The following is a 23798-nucleotide window of genomic DNA, read 5'->3' on the forward strand; positions in this document are numbered from 1 at the left end:
TCCCTTGATTTACCTGAGTGCCGTGGTCCCCTGGAGCCCCTGTAGGATGGATCAGGTTCTCTTCGGTTCTTGCTTCGTTGTCGGGTGTTGTGTTAGGAGGCACAGACTTGGGTTGGAGGTGTTTTCCAATCGGAATTCTAGGAAAGCAAGGACAAGTTTTCAGAGGAGTGGAATTGCTGGTGTGTGTATGGACGTTATGTTCAGGGTTAATGGGGTGTAGGGAGGCGGTAGATGGAAAGGAAGGCTGCCCAGAGAGCACAGACCCATTCTGCAAACCCCCATTCTGTGAATAAAGACAGCTCTTGTAGCATCAAGACAGCTGAGAACAATTGACATAGATTGAACCCTGAGGTTCTGTGGCCGTTTATCCAACAGAGAGTCCGTAGCATCAGGCAGTGCTGGTGGTGGGCTGTGGAGGGCAGCTGTCAGTCGTTGTTCAGCGTGGAGATGCGTGCGACCGAGGTTTGAAAAGCCGGCGTGTTGGGAGTAGACGCGGGGAGGCGGGGTGGGGGGCCGAGCTGAGGAGAGCCGGAGGCTGTGGAGGGAACCGGGTGCGGAGGCTTGGACCGGGGCAGGGAGACTGGGGGTGGTGAGAAGCAGTCGGGCCCCGGGTGGATCTTGAAGGTAGAACCGGCAGGATCTGCCGACAGATTGGATGAGGGGTGTGAGGAGCGAGGGAGGAGTTGAGTCGGCTCCAAGGCTCTGGGCCGCCACGGGCGGAACTCGGTTTAGAGGGGCAGAGGCGGACTGGCTCGTGGGCACTCTGGGTTTGCGGCCCGCAGGGATCCCAGGAGGGCTGTCACGGGGGCAGTTGTGAGCAGGCATCCGAGCTGGGAGTGGCAGTGAAAAGGCAGTGGCGCTCTGGTCACGGAGCGGGTGAGCACAGGGAGGAGGTGGCAGGAGGGCTGAGCCCAGGACCAGGGGGAGCCGTGGTGGGCTCCGAGCGGGTGTCCGGAAAACCGGAAGCGCTGGCGCCGTGGGAAGAGGGGAAGAGAACGTTCCGGGACTGGATGTGAGCAGCTCTGTGAAGTGTCAGGAAAGGTCCAGATGAGGGTTGGGGTTTGACCTTTGGGTTTGGTGACTTGGGGGCTCTCCGGCGGCGCCCAGAGCGGTTAGGGGGAGTGGTGAGACGGAATGCCTGCCAGGATGGTGGTTTGAAGCTGGAGAGAGTAGCGAGACGGATTGCGTGCGGGTGACTGAGGTCCAGGGTGCACGGTCACCCTCACGCTTACCCACCCGTCTGGGTGCTGAGCAGCCCAGCCCGGCCACGTCCTCGAGGGACGTGGTGGTGTTCTCAGGTCAGGTGCAGAGCTGACAGCAGCTTTCTCCACGCTTGTGGCCGGTGGGCGTGGCGCCAGGTGTCAGGCCACGTGTGCCGCCCTCGCCGCCCTGCCTCTTGGGGGCATGGGGACCGGCACTCGCAGTGTCCCAAGAGACTGTTCAAGGGGGAACAGAGTAGTGGTCTAAAAGTTCTAGGAAAACACTTGTCCTGCCTGAAATGCTTCTATTAGAGATTGTTTCCTTTTCTTAATTAGAAATTCCGCTTTGTCCAGGGGTGGCACGTGCGTGTGTCCAGAGCAGTGTTGAAGGTGAACGCAGACCCCAGGGCCCTGCCCCGCCCTCCACGTCCGCCTCCCACAGGTGCGTGTAATCGTGTAATCGTGCCTCGCTGCTGCTTCGGGTGTTTACACCCCCGATCCTCAGCCACGTGTGTGTGGGGTCAGGTGCCATCGTGCGTCGGCTTTAGAAAAAGTTACATTTTGGACTTCTTTCTTCCTTCCCCCCAGAGTTCTGTCACAATGTTTGTTTAGATCCACATTTTGGTTAATTGTTTTGACTTTGTTAATGTTGCTCACTATTGAGCCAGTTAATGTAACATGATTCCATTTCCTTTTTGTTCGGCTTTGGTTTTCCGTTTTTTTGAACTTAGAGTTGCCACTTTTTTTTTTTTCCTGTTTGCTTGACATTCTTAAGAGTTCTCACTCTGACAGCTTTATAAGGAAGCCAGACCTCTTAACAACATTTTCCATGTACTCAAGCGTATTACTTCTGTCTTCACCCCCAGGGACATCTGCTTCCTTCCGTGAGGGACAGGTCACTCTCTTGGCCTGCTAGAAATGGTACCAGGGTTGAGGACACAGGGCAGATCTGGCCGGAATGGATGCGACCAGGTAGAAAATGGTGATTCGGGGGCGCCTGGGTGGCTCAGTTGGTTCAGCGTCCAACTCTTTTTTTTTTTTTTTTAACATTTATTTATTTTTGAGAGACAGAGATGGAGTGCAGGTGGGGAGGGGCAGAGAGAGAGGGAGACACAGAATGCAAAGCAGGCTCCAGGCTCTGAGCTGTCAGCACAGAGCCCGATGCGGAGCTCGAACCCACCAACAGTGAGATCATGACCTGAGCTGAAGTCAGACACTCGACCAACTGAGCCGCCCAGGTGCCCTAAGCTCTGATGCTTGATCTCAGCTCAGGTCATGATCTCACAGTTCGTGGGTTCAAGCCCTGCTGTCAGCTCAGAGCCTGCTCGGAATTGTCTCTCTCTCTCTCTCCCTCTCTCTGCCTCTACCACACTTGTGCTTTCTCTCCTTCTCTCAAAATAAATAAATAAACTTAAAAAAATTAAAAAAAATAAGAAAATGCTAATTGGGAAGACAGTGATGGGAAGCCGGGAGGGAGGGCACCATGTCTTCCTGAGGGAGCAGGGGTGAGAAGGGTTGGCAGTAGTTGGGGAAGGACATTCTTGGTGGAGAGAGTGGGAATAAGCAGAGCTGGATGAGATTTGTTAACTTAGAAAGCCTGTGTTGTGGCGCCTTGCTAGGTCAGATGTAGTAGTTACGGACTCTTCCTCGAAGAATTTTAAAGAGGTTTTCTTGGGAAATGGGACATTCAGATTGTTCAGCATCTGTCATGAATGTTTCATTTCTTATTTTTTTTTTAAGGATTATATTTTTTGAGTAATTTCTACACCCAGTGTGGGGCTCAAACTCACAACCCCAAGATCAAGAGTCATGTGCTCCACCGACCAAGCCAGCCAGGTGCTCCTGTCATAAATTTCCTTTTTTATTTAAAAAAAAGGTTTTTTTAATTAAAAATTTTTTAACGTTTATTTATTTTTTGAGAGACAGAGCATGAGCAGGGGAGGGGCGGAGAGAGAGGGAGACACAGAATCTGAAGCAGGCTCCAGGCACCGAGCTGTCAGCACAGAGCCTGATGCGGGGCTCAGACCCACAAACCATGAGATCATGACCTGAGCTGAAGTTGGACGCTTAACCAACTGAGCCACCCAGGTGCCCCTAAAAAAAAAATTTTTTTTTTAACATTTATTTATTTTTGAGAGAGAGAGTGTGAGCAGGGGAAGGGCAGAGGGAGAGGGAGTCACAGAATCTGAAGTAGGCGGTAGGCTCTGAGCTGTCAGCACAGAGCCCGATCAGGGACTCGAACTCAAGGACTGTGAGATCATGACCTGAGCCAAAGTCATATGCTTAACCTACAGAGCCACCCATGTGCCCCTCCTGTCATAAATTTTTAAGGTCTTAAAACCTGAGTGTAGGATATAGCAGGACACTTGAATCCAAGAGATAGTCTCTTTTTTTTAGTGTTCATTTATTTTTGAGAGAGAGAGCATGCAAGCTGGCGAGGGGCTGAGAGAGAGGGAGACAGGATGTGAAGCAGCCTCCAGGCTCCGAGCTGTCAGCACAGAGCCTGATGTGGGGCTAAGACCCACAAACCATGAGATCATGACCTGAGCCAAAGTTGGATGCTTAACCAACTGAGCCACCCAAGGGCCCCTAAGAGATAATCTTAAACTGTTGATGTCATGAAATGGTTCATGGAAAATTGTTTATTGAATATCTGTCACAAAGGCAGCCAGCCACTGGTCATGCAGGACTGAATACTATGTGAGCAGGATGAGTGACCACAGGATATTGAAGGGGTGGCTGCTGTGTGTCTAGCTGGACTGGTGGGAGGGTTGGGAGGTATCCTTGAGATGTGCAAGCACAGCCCTCACTGTTTGGCGTAGTTCTGGAAGCCTGTGGGGAAATAAGCCATCGGCAGTGAGATAGTGCAGAACCAAGAGTGATTGGATTGGCTTCGTTTGAAAAGAAGCGTCGCTCAGTTTGAAATGCTGAGGCAGAATTGTAAGGAATAAAGTCCATAAATATCTTTCATAACTGTCATCTCCAGGGCACCTTTTATGTAATTGTGCTACCACACCTTTTCTGTCGATGCCTGGCCGGCTCATGGATGGTCAGGACCTTGCATGTGCAGTGGGTCTGCCGTGTCTCAAGTTCAACCTTTTACCCAGAGCTTTGTGAAGTGCATCCTTTATCTTGCCAGTCTAGGTACGTTTCTGATTCAGGAATTATACGTCATAATCGTGATATTTACCATTTATGTGTCAGTTATTGTGTGTTTGAATCGTAGTTTTTTTAAAATTTTTTTTAACATTTATTTTTTTTTATTTTTTATTTTTTTTAATTTTTTTTTTCAACGTTTATTTATTTTTGGGACAGAGAGAGACAGAGCATGAACGGGGGAGGGGCAGAGAGAGAGGGAGACACAGAATCGGAAACAGGCTCCAGGCTCTGAGCCATCAGCCCAGAGCCCGACGCGGGGCTCGAACTCCCGGACCGCGAGATCGTGACCTGGCTGAAGTCGGACGCTTAACCGACTGCGCCACCCAGGCGCCCCAACATTTATTTATTTTTAAGAGATAACATGAGCAGGGGAGGGGCAGAAAGAGAGGGAGACACAGAATCCGAAGCAGGCTCCAGGCTCCAAGCTATCAGCGCAGAGCCTGATGTGGGGCTCGAACTCACAAACCGTGAGATCATGACCTGAGCTGAAGTCGGATGCTTTAACCGGCTGGGCCACCCAGGTGCCCCATGAATCCTATTTAGTTTTTTGTAGTAACTTGGCAAGGTAGTGATTTCTGTCCCGGTGTCCTAGAGCAGAGGCTGGAGCTAGCTTCTGAGGAGTCCGCCCCAGGCTCCACACGGTGGCGGCAGGCTCTCACGTTCCCTTACAGTCCTGTGTGCGGGCCCTGGATGTAAGAGTGGGGAGTGCTGCCCCCTACTGAATGGCCCGCAGACCGTCCTCAGGATCGGACTTCCTTTTTGTCATGCGTCAACCACATATCCATGTGGGAATGCATTGGCGTTGTCTCTGCAAACCATGGCACGTGGTCCTCATTCGTCGGTGTTCCTGGCTCACACTGAGGAAACAATGTGCTTTCATCACACACTTGTGAAAATAGGGAAACAGGCAACTTTTCCAGGGATTTGTACATCCTGAGTAAGGGACAGAGGGGATGTCTTTTTCTTTCTACCTGCCTTAGCATATCATAGACATTTGGAGGGGCACAGGTAGGGTATTGGAAGTGGGGATGGCAAGGAAGCAGTTTAGATGCTTGTCTACTAATAAATTCTAAGGGACCTAACAAAATAGACAAACTTTCCTGCATTTCTTCTTTGATAAACTATTAAAAAGGTAGGTGTTTTAACAAAAAATTCACTTGAAAAAATGGCCAAAAGATTTGAGTAGACATTTCGTCCCTTTTCTGTAGGTCACAATAAGCACAGAAGATGCTCACCATCGTTACTCATCAGGGACGTGCATATGACAGCCACAGCGAGGTAGCATTGCAGTCCTACTAGAATGCCTCACATTTGCACGAAACAAGACAATAAAAGGTGACAGTGCCCGGTTGCAAGGATGTGGAATAGCTACAACTGTATCATGCTTTGCTGGTGGGAGTGCAGAGGGTTGTAACTATAACGCTTTGGAAAAGAGCTTGGCAGTTTCTTATAAAATTGAACATACGCTTCCCATACAACCCAGGAATTCTACCCCGAGGTCTTTACCCAAGAGAAATGAAAATTGGTGTCTACGCAAAGGCCTGTATATGAACGTGTGTAGCGGCTTTATTCATACTTGCTTAAAATGGAAAACAGCTCAGATGTCCATCAAGTGGTAAATGGTTGTGGTTCACCCGCACAGTGGAATCCTGGTCAGCAACAGAAAGGTGCTAACTACTGACATCTTCAAGACAAAGGGTGAGAATCTGCAAAGCATCTATGACGTGAAGGCACAGAGCTCTGTGCAACCGTGATTCCACCCTGATAACGTTTGGGTAAAGCCAAAACCATGAGACCACATCAGATCACTGGTTGCTTTGGGCTGAGACAAGGGGAAGAGAGGATTGAGCACAAAAGGGCATGAGGGCACTTGGTAGGTGATGGAAATAGGCCATAGCTTCCCTTCCGGGGGCGGTTATACCCCGGATGTGTTAGTCAGAACCCATCTAACTGAATGTTTTACTGCATGTACATTTTTCCTCAGTAAGCCAAGCTTAAAAAAAAAATAGGTGACTTATGTATATACACACATAGATCATACACACACACACACACACACACACACACACACACACACAGAGGCGTACTCACTTATACACACACTTGAGCTCGCTTTTTCTTTCCAGTGGATTAAATTTTATTTTTCTGGATTAGGTATCCTAGAAGTTTAAGTAAAATAGATTTTAGCACAGACACTGTTTCTGAAAACGTATAATCTTGGAGTCTTTGATTTTTTATATTTTTTCATGACCTAAAGGCTTTATAACGTGGTTTTTGTGTAAGACGATTATATATTATAGATATAAATAAAAACAGAAGAGACTTTTTAAAGTTTAATTATTTTAGGATTCCTTCCATAGCGTTCAAGCTCTTGTAGCTTTGGAGAAAAATAGTTTTACCAGCTTTAAAAATTAATAAAAGATGTTTTCTCTGATTCACGACAAACCTAATTATATGGTCTTCAGCTCTGTCTTTAGTCAGCTCTAATTGTAGGGTACAATTATATTTTAAACTGCTAGAAATAAGAATGTACACAGAAGATAATTCAAGGTGGCTTCACTAAACTTAAGGCTTCCTTGTGATTGTAAGTCAAGTCTCTTCAAAGTTTGCAAGAGGATTGCTCATTATTCCTTACTATGTGGTGCTTTTTGATGTCCTGCAGAGCAGTTATTTAGCATTTTTTCCTAATAAACCCTTTTTAGGAAAGCCGCAACAGTGGGCAGGGAGGGGGATTAAAGTGGAAAACTGTGTGTATGTTTAATTGTCATTTAAAAATCAAAATTTGTTTGACTTCAGAGCATAAGAAGGCCATTAATTCAAATGATGAGGTCTTCGTGTGATTTTATGATCAGAGGGTGGGTATTGGAGTGTGTGGTAATAACAGAACCTGTGGCATAGTAAGGTGCGTTGTAATAGGACCTTCCTGAGCTGCTTTTTTGTTTCTTTATTGCGTGTGCTGCTCTGTGTTCTTGAGGCTCGCTGTGCCGTCTCTGGTGACGCAAGTGTGCCCGGTGACATCGGTGTGCCCAGACGTGTTCGTTGCAGCCTCTGCATGGTGCCCTTTAGACGGTGATTGCACAGCAAATACGTAGCCTCCTTGACAGTTGCATTTGGGAACAGGGGAGAGAGAATCGTTCTCCCTCACGTGTTTTATTGTCTGACTCCGTCCCCGGGTTTTGCTGCGGGAATCTCTGTGCTAACAACCCTCGTTTTGAAGGGTTGGACCTGTGCTGGGACACTTCTTACGGCTGGTGACATTTCCAGCTGCTGCCAGCCAGGTGGCAGCCCTGGTGCAGGTGTCACGGTGTAGCTGCAGGGACGTGGGATGGCACTGCGTGCCGTGTCAGTTCCAGCGTGAACGGTCTGCCGCCGCCATACCACGCACGGTGTCCGCGCCAGACAGAATGCCTCCTGGTAGGTTACAGCGTGACTCACTGGTCATGTGAAAAGTGGTACGTGCAGAATAGAACCAAAATAGGTGTGGAGCGTGAAGGTTTAAGAATACTCAGCCACGCTTGTTTTCTTGTGTGTTCCGAAAGGGCACTTAATCCAAAAGGGTCTTCGTAAGCGAAATGTACTGAAAGACGTGAAAGTCCATTTCAGCTTCTCTAGATGACTTGGGAGCCTCAGTGTGAGCGCCTGTCATTCCCCGTGTGCGGTGGCACCCCTTCCGCCTTCTTCCTCAGCATCGGGCTGTGTGGGTAGCTGCCTCTGGAGGCCCTCCCACCACCACCTTTTCTGTTTTGCCGTTCCTTGGTTTTTTGTTCACTTAAACCTTGTTTTCTTTTAGGGAGAAGTCGTGAGAAGTGGTGTACTCCGCTTTCAAATACCCTTCACCTAGATCCACCAGTGCCCCCCTCCCTCCTTCCTCCTCTCTGTCTCTGGATAGGTACAGACGCACAGGGGTGAGCACACACACACACACACACACACACACACACACACATTTATTTTTTACTGAACCCTTTGAGAGTAAGTTGCAGACATAATGCCCTTTCACCCTTACATACTTGAGTATTTACTAAGAACAAGGACTTTTTACATAACCACAATATAATCAGTATAACATTTAATGTTGCCATTTTATCTCCTATACAATCCCTGTTCACGGTTTTCCAGTTGCTCTGTTGTTTCTAGCAGTTTTCACCCCGACACAGGATCCAGTCTAGAATTACAGGTATGATTTATTTATTTAAAAACTTTTTTAAGTTTATTTATTTTGAGAGAGAGAATGTGCAGGAAGGGCAGAGAGAGAGAGAGAGAGAGAGAGACAGAGAATCCCAAGCAGGCTCTGCACCATCAATGCAGAGCCTGATGCAGGGCTGAATCTCACAAATTGTGAGATCACGACTTGGGCGGAAATCAAGAATTGGATGCTTAGGGGCTCCTGGGTGGCGCAGTCGGTTGGGTGTCCGACTTCAGCCAGGTCACGATCTCGCGGTCCATGAGTTCGAGCCCCGCGTCAGGCTCTGGGCTGATGGCTCGGAGCCTGGAGCCTGCTTCGGATTCTGTGTCTCCCTCTCTCTCTGCCCCTCCCCCGTTAATGCTCTGTCTCTCTCTGTCCCAAAAATAATTTAAAAAAAAAAAAAAAAAAAAAAAAGAATTGGATGCTTAACCGAGCAAGCCACCCAGGCGTCCACATGTCTTAGTTACTGATGTCTTTGTAGTCCTTTTAGTCTGGATATGGTGCTCAGCCATTCTCTTTCATGACATTGACAGTTTTAACGAACGTAAACTAATTGTTTCGTAGGGTTCCTTTTGAGTTCCTTTGATGTCTTCTCATATTCAATTCAGATTATGCATTTTGGGGGTCAGACCATTGTGGAAAGTGATGTTGTCCCTTTCTCAGGGCCATATCCTCTCTCATAGCCATTGTGTCCATCTCAGAATGGCACATGGTGCCAGTTCGTTCTGTTATTGGTGACATTAACGCCCAGGAATTTGTTAGGCCTGATGAGTCTTGGACGCTGCTCCTGACCTGCTGAGTCAGAAACTTAGGGTGTGAGGCTGTGTTTTCTCAAACCCTGAAAATGATTTTGATGTATTCTGAAACTTGAGAATTACCGATCTTAGGCAATTGAGTTAGGATTGCATCTGCTTACTGTCTCTACTCTAAAATGAGCATTTATCCTTTGTGGTTAATGAGTAATCTGTAGGGAAATATTTGAGGCTGTGTGACCTTTCGAACTTTCAAACCGATAGTTCGGTCACCCACTGGTGGTTCTTGCTTGAAACAGTTCTTGCGAGCTGGTTGTGCAGCCGTGGTTCTCTCACGCCGCTGCCCCTTCTTGTTTATCAGCTGGTGTCCAGCTGCCAGGACGAGTTTCCTCTCCTCTGTTCGCTCACTCACTCATGTCATCCGTCAGAACTTCACGGATGCTCGTTTGACTCAGTGGCTTATAATCCTTGACTCATTATTCATTTCGATGCTAGACTTCTCCCTGGTTTGGCCTTCTCCAGGATCATCTCCTGTATTTTTTTGACACGTCCCTATTAATTTTTGAGCTTTTTCTTCCTTTTGGTACAGTGGCGTTTCTTGTAGTTTCTCTGTCGCGTCATGGAATCAGCCGTTTCTCCGAGTATCCCTGGTTCCTTTTAGTGGGAAATGGGATTTAGAGGTGAAGGTCTACGTGACAGGCATGTTCACGTGCTACCAGGTGGTACTGCCTCCCAGCGCTGTCTGTGTATGCATGCACGCGTGCACACCTGTGCTCAGGGTGCAGAAGGCTTGCTTGTTATATTCTGATGAGCTGATGAGGTGTCTGATCACTTTTATTGGCTTCCAGTGGGTGCATTGCTTGCTTTCTTGCTCCTCTCCCCTCCCCTCCCCTCCCCTCCCCTCCCCTCCCCTCCCCTCCCCTCCCCTCCCCTTCTCTTTTCTTTTCTATTAAGTTTGGGCCTCTGTGTGTGTTGGGGGGGTCTCACATGTACCTTTATATTTTGGTGGTCAGTCAAAGGTTGGGGTAGAATTTATTCTCAGATTTGGGGTTTTATCTTGGGGTTCCCTTGCTTCCAGCATCCGTCCTCTAAATTTCCGTTGGTCCACCAGCCCCCATTTCTTCTGAGACCTCATGCCAGGAAGACTTTTCTTTCTGCCACCAGAGCTCGCCCTGGGTTGGGAGACACATTTAGTCAGAGGAGCAGCAGGCTGGCTCTGGTGCGTGCCTCTGGGCCTCCTGGTTCTCCTGCGTGTGCCTGCCTAGTCCCACTGTCTGCCGGGGCTTTGGGCAGTGTTTATTTATATTCACATTTGGAGCGCAGCGTTTTGCAGCCTTCTCGTTTCCAAAATTTCCCCCTTAGATTTACAGCCACCGTCCTGCTACATTGTGATGGTACAGTAAGGCGCAGTTCTGTCCTGCCAGAGCTGGGGCTCGCAGGCTTACCAGGCAGGAAAGTCGCAAACACTCAGTTTGGACCAGAGGCAGGCGCAGTTTTGAGAGTATTTCTTCTCCTGTTGTTGCCTGCGTGGTCATCTTCTGGTCCCTTCCGAGAGTTGTTCTGGATGAATTTGTCTGTTTTTTATAACTGTCTGCGCCCCATCATCTTCACGTAACCATATGGGAGGCCCATGCTCCCTTTTGTCTTTTATTTTTTCCCTCTGAAATCTAGATTAATCTTTATTTTTGTATACAACATTTCATTATGATAATTTTCAAACAAACGACAAAGTTGCAAGAATTTACAGCTAACGCCCGTCTACTCATAGACCCCCTAGATTCTACCCGTAATGTGTTGCTGCTCTTGCTTTATCACATAAGTCACCAATTATCCATCCCTCTATATAGTGACCCGTTTTATTTTCTAGGGTGCATTTCAGAATGAACTGCAGATACCAACGTACTTCACCCTGTGTATTTCAGCATGCATATTGTTTACTAGGGTTCATTTTTCATTTAGGGGATTTTTCTTTCCGTGTAAAATTGATATACCAGCGGCATATAACTCAGGTACACATTCACCGAGTTGTCACAAATGCACCTTTGCATGAAATGTCATCTTTGCAACCCCAACACTTACCAAATCTAGACCACTGTAATTTTCCCCTGAGGTTCCTTCACACCCATCTGTGCTCACATTCCTGCCCTAGTCCCTGCTGCCGTCCTCACCCCGACCCCTGACAACTGCTGTTTTATTTTCCTACTTCAGATCGGTCTTGCCTGTCCTGGGATTTCCTGTCAACAGAATCATATTGTATGCATGGTTGTGTAAGGCTTTTTTTTTTTTTTTTTTTTTTTTAGCACGTTATTGTTGAGATTCACCCATGTTATGCATGTCTGTATTCTGTTCCTTGTAATTGCTGAGTTGTATTTCGTTGTATGAGGCTATCACATCTTGATTATCTGTTCTTTTCTTGATGAGCATCTTTAATTTTGAAAGAAACTTTTGCTGGGTGTGTAGATTTTTAGGTTGACAGTTGTTTCTTTCAGCAGGCTAAACATCGTTTCCATATCTTCTGGTCTTTGTGCAGGTTTCTGAAACTTGTTTTCTATGACTTTTCACCTCTGATTCTCTGCCTTGCAAATTTCAGCCGCTCCGCTTCCCCAGACTGGAAATTTCCTCTCCTCAGCTGAGGTTGCGGTCCTGTACTTGGATTCCCTTCCCGCGTTGTGGGCCATGGCTGCTCCCAGCTGGACAGAGCGGGGTGCTGAGGCTCGCGGGCCTGCACTGCACATTGTCTCAAGATCTGAAGAAAGTGGTTTCACGGATTTTGTCCACTCCTCTATTTGTTTACCATGGAGGGCTGTTTTCCGTTCTAGTTCCTCCTTCATGGCTGAAGTGGATGTCCCGAAGTCCATGCAGTTCATATACTGTATTTCTCGGTTTTCCAGAAAATGAAATGGCAGAAATTGACTTGTTTCAATATTAGTTTAGCCACTGATTTTACTATCTGGAAAATCGCAAGTAATTTCCATTTGACAGAGGGAAATCTATATTTCGGCAAAGCTTTCAGTTTAGTTATTTTGTTATTAAACTGGCCTAAGATAAGTGGTGCATTCGGCTGCATTATAGTTACCGGAAAGTAGCATTGCTTGCCTAGGCTACCAGGCAAGCTGGGCTGTTGGTCACAAACAAAACGCTCAGTCCCACCTCCAGGCAGAGGCTTATTTGTTCCAGGGCCTTACCCGCCCCCACCCTGCTGGTGCTGCCTTGGCAGATGTGAGCGGGAAGCCTAGCCAGGCCCGGTTATGCGTGAACGTGAATAGGAGGAAATGTGGGAGGATTTGTTCATTCATTCAGCACATAGTTGAGTTCCTGCAGTGACCCAGGCTCTGTACTGTTCATTTTTTCCTCTGTGATCTTTTCAAATGATTGGACAGAGATTTGGAATTGTTTCTGGCTCTTCTAGTTTTTGACATAAATTTTAGTAACTAAATCTGCCCCTTTCAAAATACCTTTGTTATCATAGATAGCTAATGCTAGGACAGTACAAGCATTACTCAAAATAAACGAGTGTGTACATACCGCATAGTTTTCATCTACTGGTGATGGCTGCTTTGAAATAAAAAGCCCAGGAGAATAATGGTGTTTGGGTATGTGTATGACATTTGTTCATAACCTTGGTACGACCTAGGTTAGGACATACTCTAGAGTGAGGGGCTGCCTGGGATTTCTGGGCCCTATGGCTAGATTGGTACTTAAAACTTAACGGGGGAGGATTCGGGCACCCTCTTCTTGACCTGCGGTGTTGACGGAGGCTGCCTGTTGCATTTATGTGGAAACTCTTGATCCTAAGTTTACCATTTTGGTGGACTGAGGGCAGATGAGATTCGATCAGGCCTCGAGTTGAACTTTACATATGTCAGCAGCAGTTAGGTATTTGGGCAAACCTTAATCACACTTGTGTGCTTCCTTTTGCCGTGAATTCTGTTACAAGTTTCTTGAAAATTTTGAATTAGTGAATATATAAGATGTTTTAATAAAAACTTATTGGCGTTTTTGAATTTGATTTTTAATCTTTAGTGTAAATCTTTAGATTTGAAGATTAGGATATACTTTTATTTATTAGGCAGTAAAGATCATTTTCTGTTAGTGTGTGTACATCTGGACGATTGTTCAGACAGTTGAAGAAAATGTATCCTCCTTTCTAGGTTTGCCCTTCCCCCCCCCCCCCCCCCGCCTTTTTCTCCACCTTACTTTTATTCAGGTAGTTATTCAGGGAAGGCAACGTGTTCCTTTTTATGGAAAAAAAAAAAAAATAAAGGACTTAGTTCCCGAGTGGGTTTTGTCAAGAAGAGGGTGAAAAGCACGGTCAGGTTTTTGCATGGCGTCAACACAGCAATCACGATGGCTCTTTTCCTCTTGGGACGTCCTGCCGCTGCTGCCAGGAGGTCACCCAGATGGCAGGGCAGAGCTGTTTCCTGGCTGCAGTTTGTGGACTTGGTGACCAGTGGCCTCTGTTTGCAATGTGTGTATGGGGAGCTTATGATAGATGTGCACGGGGCGGGGCGGGGGGTGGGGGGAGAGTGCGTTGTCTTCTTCGGTAACTAGCCAGATGAGGTTGAGGTCAGCCAGGTTTAAGGATAGAAGAATGAGATTGCACAGAGTATAGTTTGCAGCCGCGGGAGACATTTCTGTCAACTGCTGCATGGAAAGGTTATGTTGTACTAAGTGTGGATTGTACCTTCGAGGTCACATGCAAACAGCTGTCTCAGTGTTCCTCATAGGTTTTGGGACTAGGAGTGTGTAGTTACGTTTTACAGTTACTTTTATGTTCTCTTACTCTTGTTAGAGTAATTCACATTTCTGTTATTTACTTAAAGATAGTATTTGATTTCCATAAAAGCTTGGGAAATATGTATTAGGAAATTCCTGTACTCAAAGGTGGTTCCTAGGCAGTAATTCATGATGCCAAGGAAAGGAGTGTGCGTTAAGCCCCCTGTAAATATAGTCAGATTTCGTATGTACTGGGAGTAAAAAACAAATGGACTTCCAGAAATAATTTAAATGCACTTTATGTAGAAAAATTCATTTATAGCTTTATTTTTAGCAAAATGAGGTGTGGAAATACTTAAAACCATAGCGAAACTAAATTACAGTTTCCGCAGGAAGTAAATACAAAAGTGTGCAATAATGATTATAAGAAGGAGATTTAAATACTTCTAAAATATTTTTGCAGTTCCTTGGCTTTTCTTCTCCCTTCCAGTCGCTTAATGGGAAATAAAATAGATTTTTTTAAATGTACAAGTTAGGTGTATATATGTTTGTAAGTAACTCCTGTATCCTAGGAGATCCGCGTTCCTCTGTGTTATAATTAGGTCTTCTGGATCCCCCAGGGTCAGAATTTGAATGTGTTCCGTTGTTGCTGTTAATTATCTTTCCATCTGTTTCTGATGTTTAGTTTTCCTGTCTTTAATGAACAATCTTATTTTTTATAAGATGCCTGGAAAGAGTGCATCCCAGAAGAGTAGTAGTCTGTATTATAATGGCTTTATTTAATTAACTGAAAGTTTTTTTTCCTAAAAGATTATCTTTCTAGGAAGTTAAAAAAAAAATGTTCTCCAGAATACCGTCTATAGTGGAGTAAAGGCTGCAGGTACAGGTGATGTTTTAGATTTCAACTTTTTGTGGGACTTAAGTTGAAAATGTTATGTATAATGTTTTGACATAATTTTGTCTACTTAAAAATTTTTTTTATGAAAAAAATTTTTTTAATGTTTATTTTTGAGAGAGAGAGAGACAGAGCATGAGCGGGGGAGAGGCAGAGAGAGAGGGGGAGACACAGAATTCAAAGCAGGCTCCAGGCTCTGAGCTGTCAGCACAGAGCCCGATGTGGGGCTCGAACCCACGAACCACAAGATCATGACCCGAGCCGAAGTCGGGCAGGACCAGCTGAGCCACACAGGTGTGTGGTAGTGTACTCTTTTTAAAATGTGGAACACTAGGGGCGCCTGGGTGGCGCAGTCGGTTAAGCGTCCGACTTCAGCCAGGTCACGATCTCGCGGTCCGTGAGTTCGAGCCCCGCGTCAGGCTCTGGGCTGATGGCTCGGAGCCTGGAGCCTGTTTCCGATTCTGTGTCTCCCTCTCTCTCTGCCCCTCCCCCGTTCATGCTCTGTCTCTCTCTGTCCCAAAAATAAATAAAAACGTTGAAAAAAAAAATTAAAAAAAAAAAATAAAATGTGGAACACTAAAGGGCGTGGACTGTGGGACTGACCTGTTTTTTTGTTTTGTTTTGTTTTTTTATGTTTGTTTATTTATTTTAGTGGGGGGAGGGGGAGAGAGAGAGAGGGAGAGAATCCCAAGCAGGCTCCGCGCCGTTAGGGCAGAGCCTCACATGGGGCTGGAACCGTGGGATCATGACGTGAGCCCAAATCAAGAGTTGGATGCTTAACTGACTGAGCCCCCCCGGGTGCTCCAAAGGACAGATAAACTTCGAGTTGCTCGTTTACATTTGCTCTTGGAGGTGTGCAGAGACTAAGCAGTTTCAGTTTGGTGATTAGGTACAGACAGGCTCTGAGGCAAATCAAGCTTTGATGTGTTCCTTAGGTCAGTTGAGGTCCCTGGAATGTGACAACAGGCAGGGGTCCCCACAGTTAGCATTGTAGCCGAAATGGGTGCCAACCAATTGCCCCTTTGTCTTGTTGGGGCGTCTTTCACAGTGGGGCTCCCTCTACACTCCCCAGCCTTACCTTTTAGCCATTTGTAGACTTTGTGACTGCTCTGTGCACTTATCTGTAAATGTTAATTTATCTGTACAAGTCTTCTGTTGACCTCTTCAGGGGATTTGGATTTGTAAAAATTAGAATGTCCATTGCTTCTCCTCCCGGTTTGCCCGCACTTGATTGTACAGAAAGACGCGTTTAGGGGCACCTGGGTGGGGTGGCTCAGTCGGTTGAGCGTCCGACTCTTGGTTTCTGCTCAGGTCATGATCTTGTGGTTCATGGGATCAAGCCCTGCGTCGGCCCCGTACTGGCTGCGCAGAGCCTGCTTGGGATTCTCTGTCTCTCTGCCCCTCCCCGCTATGTGCATGCATGTGCACACACTCTCTCTAAATAAATAGACTTAAACAAAAAAAAAAAGACTTGAATTCAAAAAGGTTTTGACCTCCTCTTGAAGGAGAAGGACACACTGAGAATTAAGATTACATTGATGGTCAGCATGTTAAAAACAACATAATTCCCCTTTTTTGGTTTCAAATAATGGAGTGAATCTGAGATAGGGCTTCAGAAGCCAGTTGAGGACTGGATCTTGGCTTTGACTCCCTGGCTGTCAGCCCTGACTCCAGTATATGAGATAACCCTGTTTATAAGCAGGTGAGGTGACTTTCTTCTGGGAGGACTTATCCAGTCAGTGGTGCCTGCAGCCAGAGAGTCACAGATGCATTTGAACCTGCGTGTTATTAACGCTAAGAATCCACTAGGATAAATTTTGATGGGACATGTATGCTGTACCTTTGGCGAATTGTAATATTGATTCTGGGTCCCTTCTTGAGTAGTTAATGTGAACGTTTTTTTCCTGTTTTCCAGCGTAGCCTGTGCTAGAATGTCTATAATAGGGCAATCTCCTGGAACACTGCACGGGTGGGAAATGTTGGTGTTTTTTTCCCATTTTGATTGTCAGTTGTGGTTGGCTTGTCTAAGATACACAGTAAACATGTATATACTGCTTATGTTGTTCTGGCTTCCCCTTTCCTGACTTAAAACTCTTGGTTTGAATTGGCTCTGCATGTTGAACATACTATCTTCTGAGTGTGGACTTGAGGTGTGTGTTAGAACGCTGTGTTTACAGTGCTGCTTCAGTTGGCTGTTAGTGAATCTGTGTGGTAGGTTTCCTTTAATTCTTTTTATTTTTTTTTTTAGTTTTTTTAACTTTTTTTTTTTTTTTAATTTATTTATTAAGAGACAGAGACAGAGCATGAGCATGGGAGGGGCAGAGAGAGGGAGAGACATAGAATGTGAAACAGGCTCCAGGCTCTGAGCTGTCAGCACAGAGCCCGGCACGGGGCTTGAACTCACGGAGCACAAGATCATGACCTGAGCTGAAGTCGGCTGCTTAACCGACTGAGCCACCCAGGTGCCCCCTTTCTTCAGTTCTTTTTAAAAACTTTTTATTTTAGAAAATTTGAAGTATACGTAAAAGTAGAATTGGATAATGAACCTGTGTCACCATTGTGGCCTTGTTTATCCTGTTTCCTCTTCCCCAGACTTTTTTTTTTTTTTTTTGCTGGAGTATTTTAGAGCTAATCCCAGGCATCATATAATAATAAAGTTTCACCCGTAAAAGTTCAATATGTGTCCCTAACAGGTATGAAATATAACCATAATACCTTTACCATGTCTCACATAATTAAAAGTAATTTAAAATCTTTAAGGGATACCTGGGTGGCTCAGTCGGTTAAGCGTCCGACTTTGGCTCAGGTCTCGATCTCCTGGTTCGTGGGTCGGAGTCCCGAGTTGGGCTCTGTGCTGACAGCTCAGAGCCTGGAGCCTGCTTCGGATTCTGGGTCTCCCTCTTCTCTGCCCCTCCCCTGCTTGTGCCCTGTCTCTCAAAAATGAATAAATGTTTAAAAAAATAAAATAAAATCTTTAATAAAGCTGGGTAATGTTTGATTTTCTCAGGTTTTTTTTTTTAAGCCTTTTACCTGTTGGTTGGCAGATCTCTAACGCTTGCTTTACGCTATTTCAGTTTTGTTTTTGAATTACAGCTTTTGTTGATGCTCTTGAAGAAATTGTTATTTCTCTCATAGAATTTCCCACATTCTGAATTTGGCTGATCGTATCACGTGATGTCATTTAATTTGTAAGTTTTGAAACTAGTTGCTAGAAGTCAGCTAGACTGAGGCTCAACTTTGGGGGCAAGAATACTTGCTGTTGGCATGTCCTCCCCCCTAAGGGACAACCACATTCATCATTTGTCCAAATGCTGTGGCAATCCTTCCATCTAGTGGCTTTTGCAGGCATTGATGGTGGCTGCCTGGGGATTTTGTATCAGAGTTGCAGAAACTGTGTTCTGATTTTGTCATGCCTTGTGCGCTTGTTTGCTGGAGGGTTTTTGTTTGCCTTTTTTTTTTTTTTAAACTGTTTAGGTATCGTGAAATGTAGCCCATACAGAAAAGGTAGGATACATGCATAATCTTTTATTTACTAGTTTCAGAATGAGTTTGTTGGTGTCCTCGCAGTATCCAATGGTGACTGATCCAAGTGAGAATTATTTTTAGTATCATAAATGCATACATTTTAAGATGACCTCTCTCTCTATTTATATATGTACACATAGGTGTATGTTAATTTACCATAGTCATTCTCTTGGATGGTCAGATTGCTGTTTGTAGATGTCTTCTGTGTCCTTTGGAAGTGACTCCACTGATTTTTTTTGTAGTTTTCTGTATATAGGCACTATAAAGCATCCCAGGCTCAATTTGTACCTTTCTTGCCTCAGACTTGAAATCAGCCGCCTCTCTAAGGAGCCTTGATTCCTTTTAGTGGGAAATGGTATTTAGGGACTGTAGTGTGGATACTATGGTAGTTAATTATGGGATGTTACTGCTTCTGGGCTTTTTTAGAGAACAGAGGTAGACGTGTATATTTTTTAGAAAGAGAAAAATAAGTCATGAGTTTATCCTGAAACTTCCAACTTAAATTTAAGACAAAAATGGTTTCCTGCTTTGATTTTGTTTGTATCTCATTTCTCTTTTGCTTAAAATCTTGCGGGTTTTTTTTTAAGATTTTATCTTTAAGTAATCTCTACACACAATGTGGGGCTCGAATATACAACCCTGAGATCAAGAGTTGCACGCTCCACTGAGCCAGCCAGGCGCCCCAAAATCTTGGTGCTTAACACTAGCACGCTTACGTAGTTGCTTCATTATTCATGCATATGAAACTTGTGTGCCATTTCAGAATAACAGTGCCACTGTCACCACTAACAAGACCTCTGGATGCATCTGAACGTGACTTTGCTCCTTCATTTTGTTTTCATTTGTATTCTTGTTAAAACAGCATTAGCTTTCCTTACAGCTCTTATACTCTGTAGGACGTGTCGCACCTGGGATGTGCAGTGAGACTACAGCCCCTGTCTGCAACTGCACCAGCACCTCGGAAGTTAGGCTTGTTTGTTTCACGTTTGCTTCTGACGGTTGGGGGCAGTGGGGACCCTCACGCACGAGAACGACGGGAGGGCCATTTTGTTCGTCCACTTCGGACCGTCGTTTGGTAGCGCTGACTCCGCTGGAGCGTGCACCTTGACCTAGTGGTTCCGTTCCAGGTGGACACACAGCAGAAATGCGTGCACGCGTGTGCCAAGAAACCTGTACAAGACTGGCCGTCACAGAGTAATTCGTAATAGCCCCAAGCAGGAATTAGCCCACTGTTGGTCAAGAGTGGACTGGGTAAAGAATTGCGGTACATTCATACAATGAAGTACTATGCAGAAGTGGCTGTGAGGCTCCGTGCCCCAAAGAGTACATACTGTGTGATTTTCTTGTAAATTGGAAAAAAAAAGTATGTTTTTGAATCTCCGTTTTCTAATGTATATGCGTGTGTATCTCGTGGTGTGGCTCACCTTGACCGCTTCGTTTAATGCTGGAACCTGCGTTCCCTTACATGCATACTTCCTATGCCTCATACCCTGCTGCACTTAGTAATTTTTAAAATAACACTAATCACTTGATAGCATACTGCATAATTTAGTTATTTATGATGATGTTGTCTGTCTCCTCTAACAGAACGTAAACTCCACGAGGGCAGAAGAAGTGTGTGGGGGGAGGGGGGACGGAGAGACACTCGAGCTGGTGGCAGCTGGTTGACACCACACTGGTAGCTCAAGACCAAATATGGTGGATGTATTTGTGCCGCAGGATCGGCACAGCCAGCGCCACAGATTGGGGCTTCTCCCCCGGCCTCTTCACAGAGCCAGTTGTTAAGTGCCCAGCAGCACATCCTGGTGTGTATCTCTGTCCTTGTACACACACTGAGGCATTCATGGCATCTCAGCAGTGCCTGGTGTGTAGTAGGTGCTCGCTGAATTCTTGGATGAGCGAATGCAAAGCCGGACCCTTTTAGGATGGGTTAGGACTCAGGTTTATGAATTTTATTATTGGAAAAATTTTGAGGTGCAAATGGCAGAAACCTATCTGATACTAGCTAAAGTGAAAAAAAAAAGAAAAGGAATATATCCTGTGATCTAATTTGGAATGGTTGGTATCTGGAAATAAGTGTCTAGAAAGTCAGCCAAGAAAAAAAAGTACCAATAAATCCTAAAGGAACTGTAACTACTTTGGAAAATAAATGATGAGTCTAATACTTCCTTGATCCAGCCTTGTTTAAAATGACAAGAAATTAAAAATAAGCCCCTAGTCCTCCCCACCCCCCTTCCAAACCTCACACCATCACCTCATCCCTCTTCACCCCCAGCCCTAGGCAACCACATCTTTCCAACGGACAGACTTGACTATTCTGGACGTTTTATATCATTGGAATCATACATACAGTAGGTGGTCCTTTATGTCCAGCTTCTCAGCATGTTTTTTTTTTAAGTTTATTTATTTATTTGACAGAGACCGCGTGAGCGAGCGGGGAAGGGACAGAGAGAGAGGGAGACAGAATCCCAAGCAGACGCGGTGTTTGAACTCACGAAACCTGGAGATCATGACCTGAGCTGAAACCCAAGAGTCAGACGCCTAACCGACTGAGCCCCCGGGCGCCCCCGGCATAATGATTTCAGCGCGGCAGCTGCCGGTGCCATCGCTGTTTGGTGCCGAGCGACGTCCGGCAGTCACCACGCCGTGCTTGCTTCTCGGTGTCCAGCCCGCCAGAGCCGGGCCTGGTGCTCCGGCCGGTGGTGGCAGTTCCGTGTGTGCAGAGCCTCCCCTTGTTCCCCAAGGCGACAGATAAACACAGAGGTGAAAGCCGTGGCCCGTGGGCCTGGCTTCCTGCCCTTTGCCCCCTGAAGGTCTCCCAGCCTCGGCGGCTCGCTGACCGGGGCGTTTTCTGCACTTTTCACGTTGTCCTGCTGCCGGCTGTTGCGCCGTCTCGAATTGAGAAATCTCGAGTGGATGTTTGTCGTTACAGTTTTCATTACAGTTGATTTAAAAGGAGGAAGGAGGAATCTTGTAACAAGTCAGCCATTTACAGACTCTCTTTTGTGCCTCTCTTGCCCTGTGAGGTTCAGTGTGGCTTGTGGATTTGAGGCGCTGCTGCTGTTAGGCCCTTTGCACAGAGTCAGAAGGAAAGAATTCTGATTTCCGCCGCATCGTAGTAGGCGTGGCCATCTGTAATCAAAGACTGATGTTGCTAACAGATTTTTAGGGCCTGCCTCCTGTATTTAAATTCAGGCATTTATAAATCGAGGAGTTTGCTGGCCCAGAGTAAAACATTCGCTGTAACCGTTGCAAGTCAGGCAGATAAGGCTTTGACAGTTGAGTTACTGTGGTTCTGGTCCTTGAAGAAGAAGTGTTAAATACCCTTTTTGTTCTCACAAGAGAACTTTTAAAATCGAGTGATTGTATTTAACATGCTCTGGGTAGAAATGTTTCTAGTTTCACAAACCCCTTAGGTGATAAGGGCCGGGTGTGGGGCTGTGGGCGTAGGTGTGTAGGGTTGTGTTGGTGGCGAGAACGGGACTCAAAGGGCATCAGTGGGGCCGATGAAAACCTCAGGCATCAAGATAAGTAAAGGTTTAATGCAGTGTTTTAAAAAGATAAACATTAACGCAAAAGATCCATAAGGGACAAGATGCCAAAATTTTAAAAATAGGATCAGTATTCCTCATTTCTCCTTTTGCCCCATGTGCTAATAATGTACAGCACTGTTACTTATTCTGTATTTCAATTTAGAGTTTAATTTGCTCTTAGTTCTCAAGGTAAAAACAGACAATTGATGTTTTTACCTTTTAAATGTAAGCACTTGAAGTTCTAAATGCTCTTGTAAATACTCTTAACTGCGTTCTTAAGATTTTGATGTTGTGTTTTTATTATCACTCTGTTCTGAACATTTTCTTCCTTCCTTCCTTCCTTCCTTCCTTCCTTCCTTCCTTCCTTCCTTCCTTCCTTCCTTCCTTCTATATTTGACCCATGTGTGATTTAGAAAGGATTGCTTTCTTGGGAAATATTGAGGACCTCACTAGAGATTTTTTCTTTAAAATAGTTTCTATGTTCACTTGTTATTTTGAACAGAAATACACATGGCACAAAATTCAAATGGGTAGGCAGGAAATCCTAAATCTCTGCCTCTTTGACGCGATTTTCCTTCTGCTGAATCCTCTGGAAGAGTCAGTCTTTCTAATTTGCAAACGTCTCTAGGTGGGTCTGTGATACATGAGGAAGCAAATGTGTGCATACGTCTTTTTCCTTTACAATGGAATAACCACAGCCGACATATTCTTCTGTATCTTTTTTATTATTTGAAGTCCATGTCTTTAAAATCTTTGCATCTTAAGACTGTGCGTATTGCGCTACTCTTTTTATGCCGTGTGGACTCTTTTCATTAATGGGTGTTTCCAGTGTCAGTGAAACATTTTCAGCAAATACCTTTTTCAAACTGTATTTACTCATTTCTGTCACCATGCAGGCTGTTCCTAGTTTTTCAGTATTGCACACAAACTTACGAATCATTTAAGCCTCAACTGCCTTAAACCTTAAAGGGGATTATTGGAGGTTCCTCAGGCCGAGTGCTTGCCTTCTCTTGGGCTGTGACCTCTGTCCCGATCATTTTGGGGTCCCTAGTGCTTAATTCACTGAATCAACACGGGAGATGCAGAAGAGTGTCCTAGCAGTGATGCACTTTCATTACTGTTTCTGTTTGTAATACTTAATTCTCCTGACAGTTGTGGGAAGTAGGTGCTGCTTTTTAACTTAACTGATGAGAAAACCACATTCTAGAGAGAAGTTGTTTAAAAGGTGCCCAAAGTCATATATGTGCTATGGGACCAGGTTGGGATTCAGGGAGTACTTGACATAAGCCGAAGGGACAGCGGTGGGCTTGCAGGTTGAGGCCGGTAGAAAGCGGAAACGACCTGGGCCTCGGAGTCGCATGTGGCTCTGACTTTACAGAGTCTGATCTCACCCCAAGACCTTTACCTCTTTCAGCCTCAGCTCTCTCTTGAAAATGGTCTTACTAACCTTACAGATAAAACTGCGGGTTATTCCATTAGCAGAGTTGGGTTTATTTGGGAAGAGCAGGGAACTGCAAACCCAGGCAGGCAAGCTGGGGTAGGACTGTGGGCAGAAGGGAGGTGAGGACTGTTCTTTTGTAGGGGAAGGCGGGGAGGTTGGGAGGGAGGAGGTGCCGCTCTGCAGCAGGGATGGCGTCCACCTGCGAGGTGCCTCTCTCCTGGCCAGACCTGCCATCGGGGAGGGGTGATCGGGGGTGAGAGCAGCCCGTGCTGGCCTCCCAGCTCCGTTCCAAGTGACCTTTCCTTTTAGTAATCTTCCCTTCCCAGTGGGTGTTGGTAATTATCTCAGAGTCGATTATGGGGTTAACTCATTACAGGGGGCACGCGAAACTC

General features: G+C 45.7%; 1 protein-coding gene across 1 annotated transcript in view; it reads left to right on the forward strand.

Annotated features, from left to right (window-relative positions):
- The window catches only part of PTK2 (protein tyrosine kinase 2), a 241902-nt gene that overhangs the window by 10843 nt on the left and 207261 nt on the right, over window positions 1–23798 (forward strand). The window contains 1 exon segment of the mRNA XM_030304586.1: window positions 1554–1641. The gene's annotated coding sequence lies outside the window, so the exon portion shown is untranslated.

This window comes from Lynx canadensis, chromosome F2, assembly GCF_007474595.2.
Source record: "Lynx canadensis isolate LIC74 chromosome F2, mLynCan4.pri.v2, whole genome shotgun sequence".
NCBI classification, from domain to species: Eukaryota; Metazoa; Chordata; class Mammalia; order Carnivora; family Felidae; genus Lynx; species Lynx canadensis.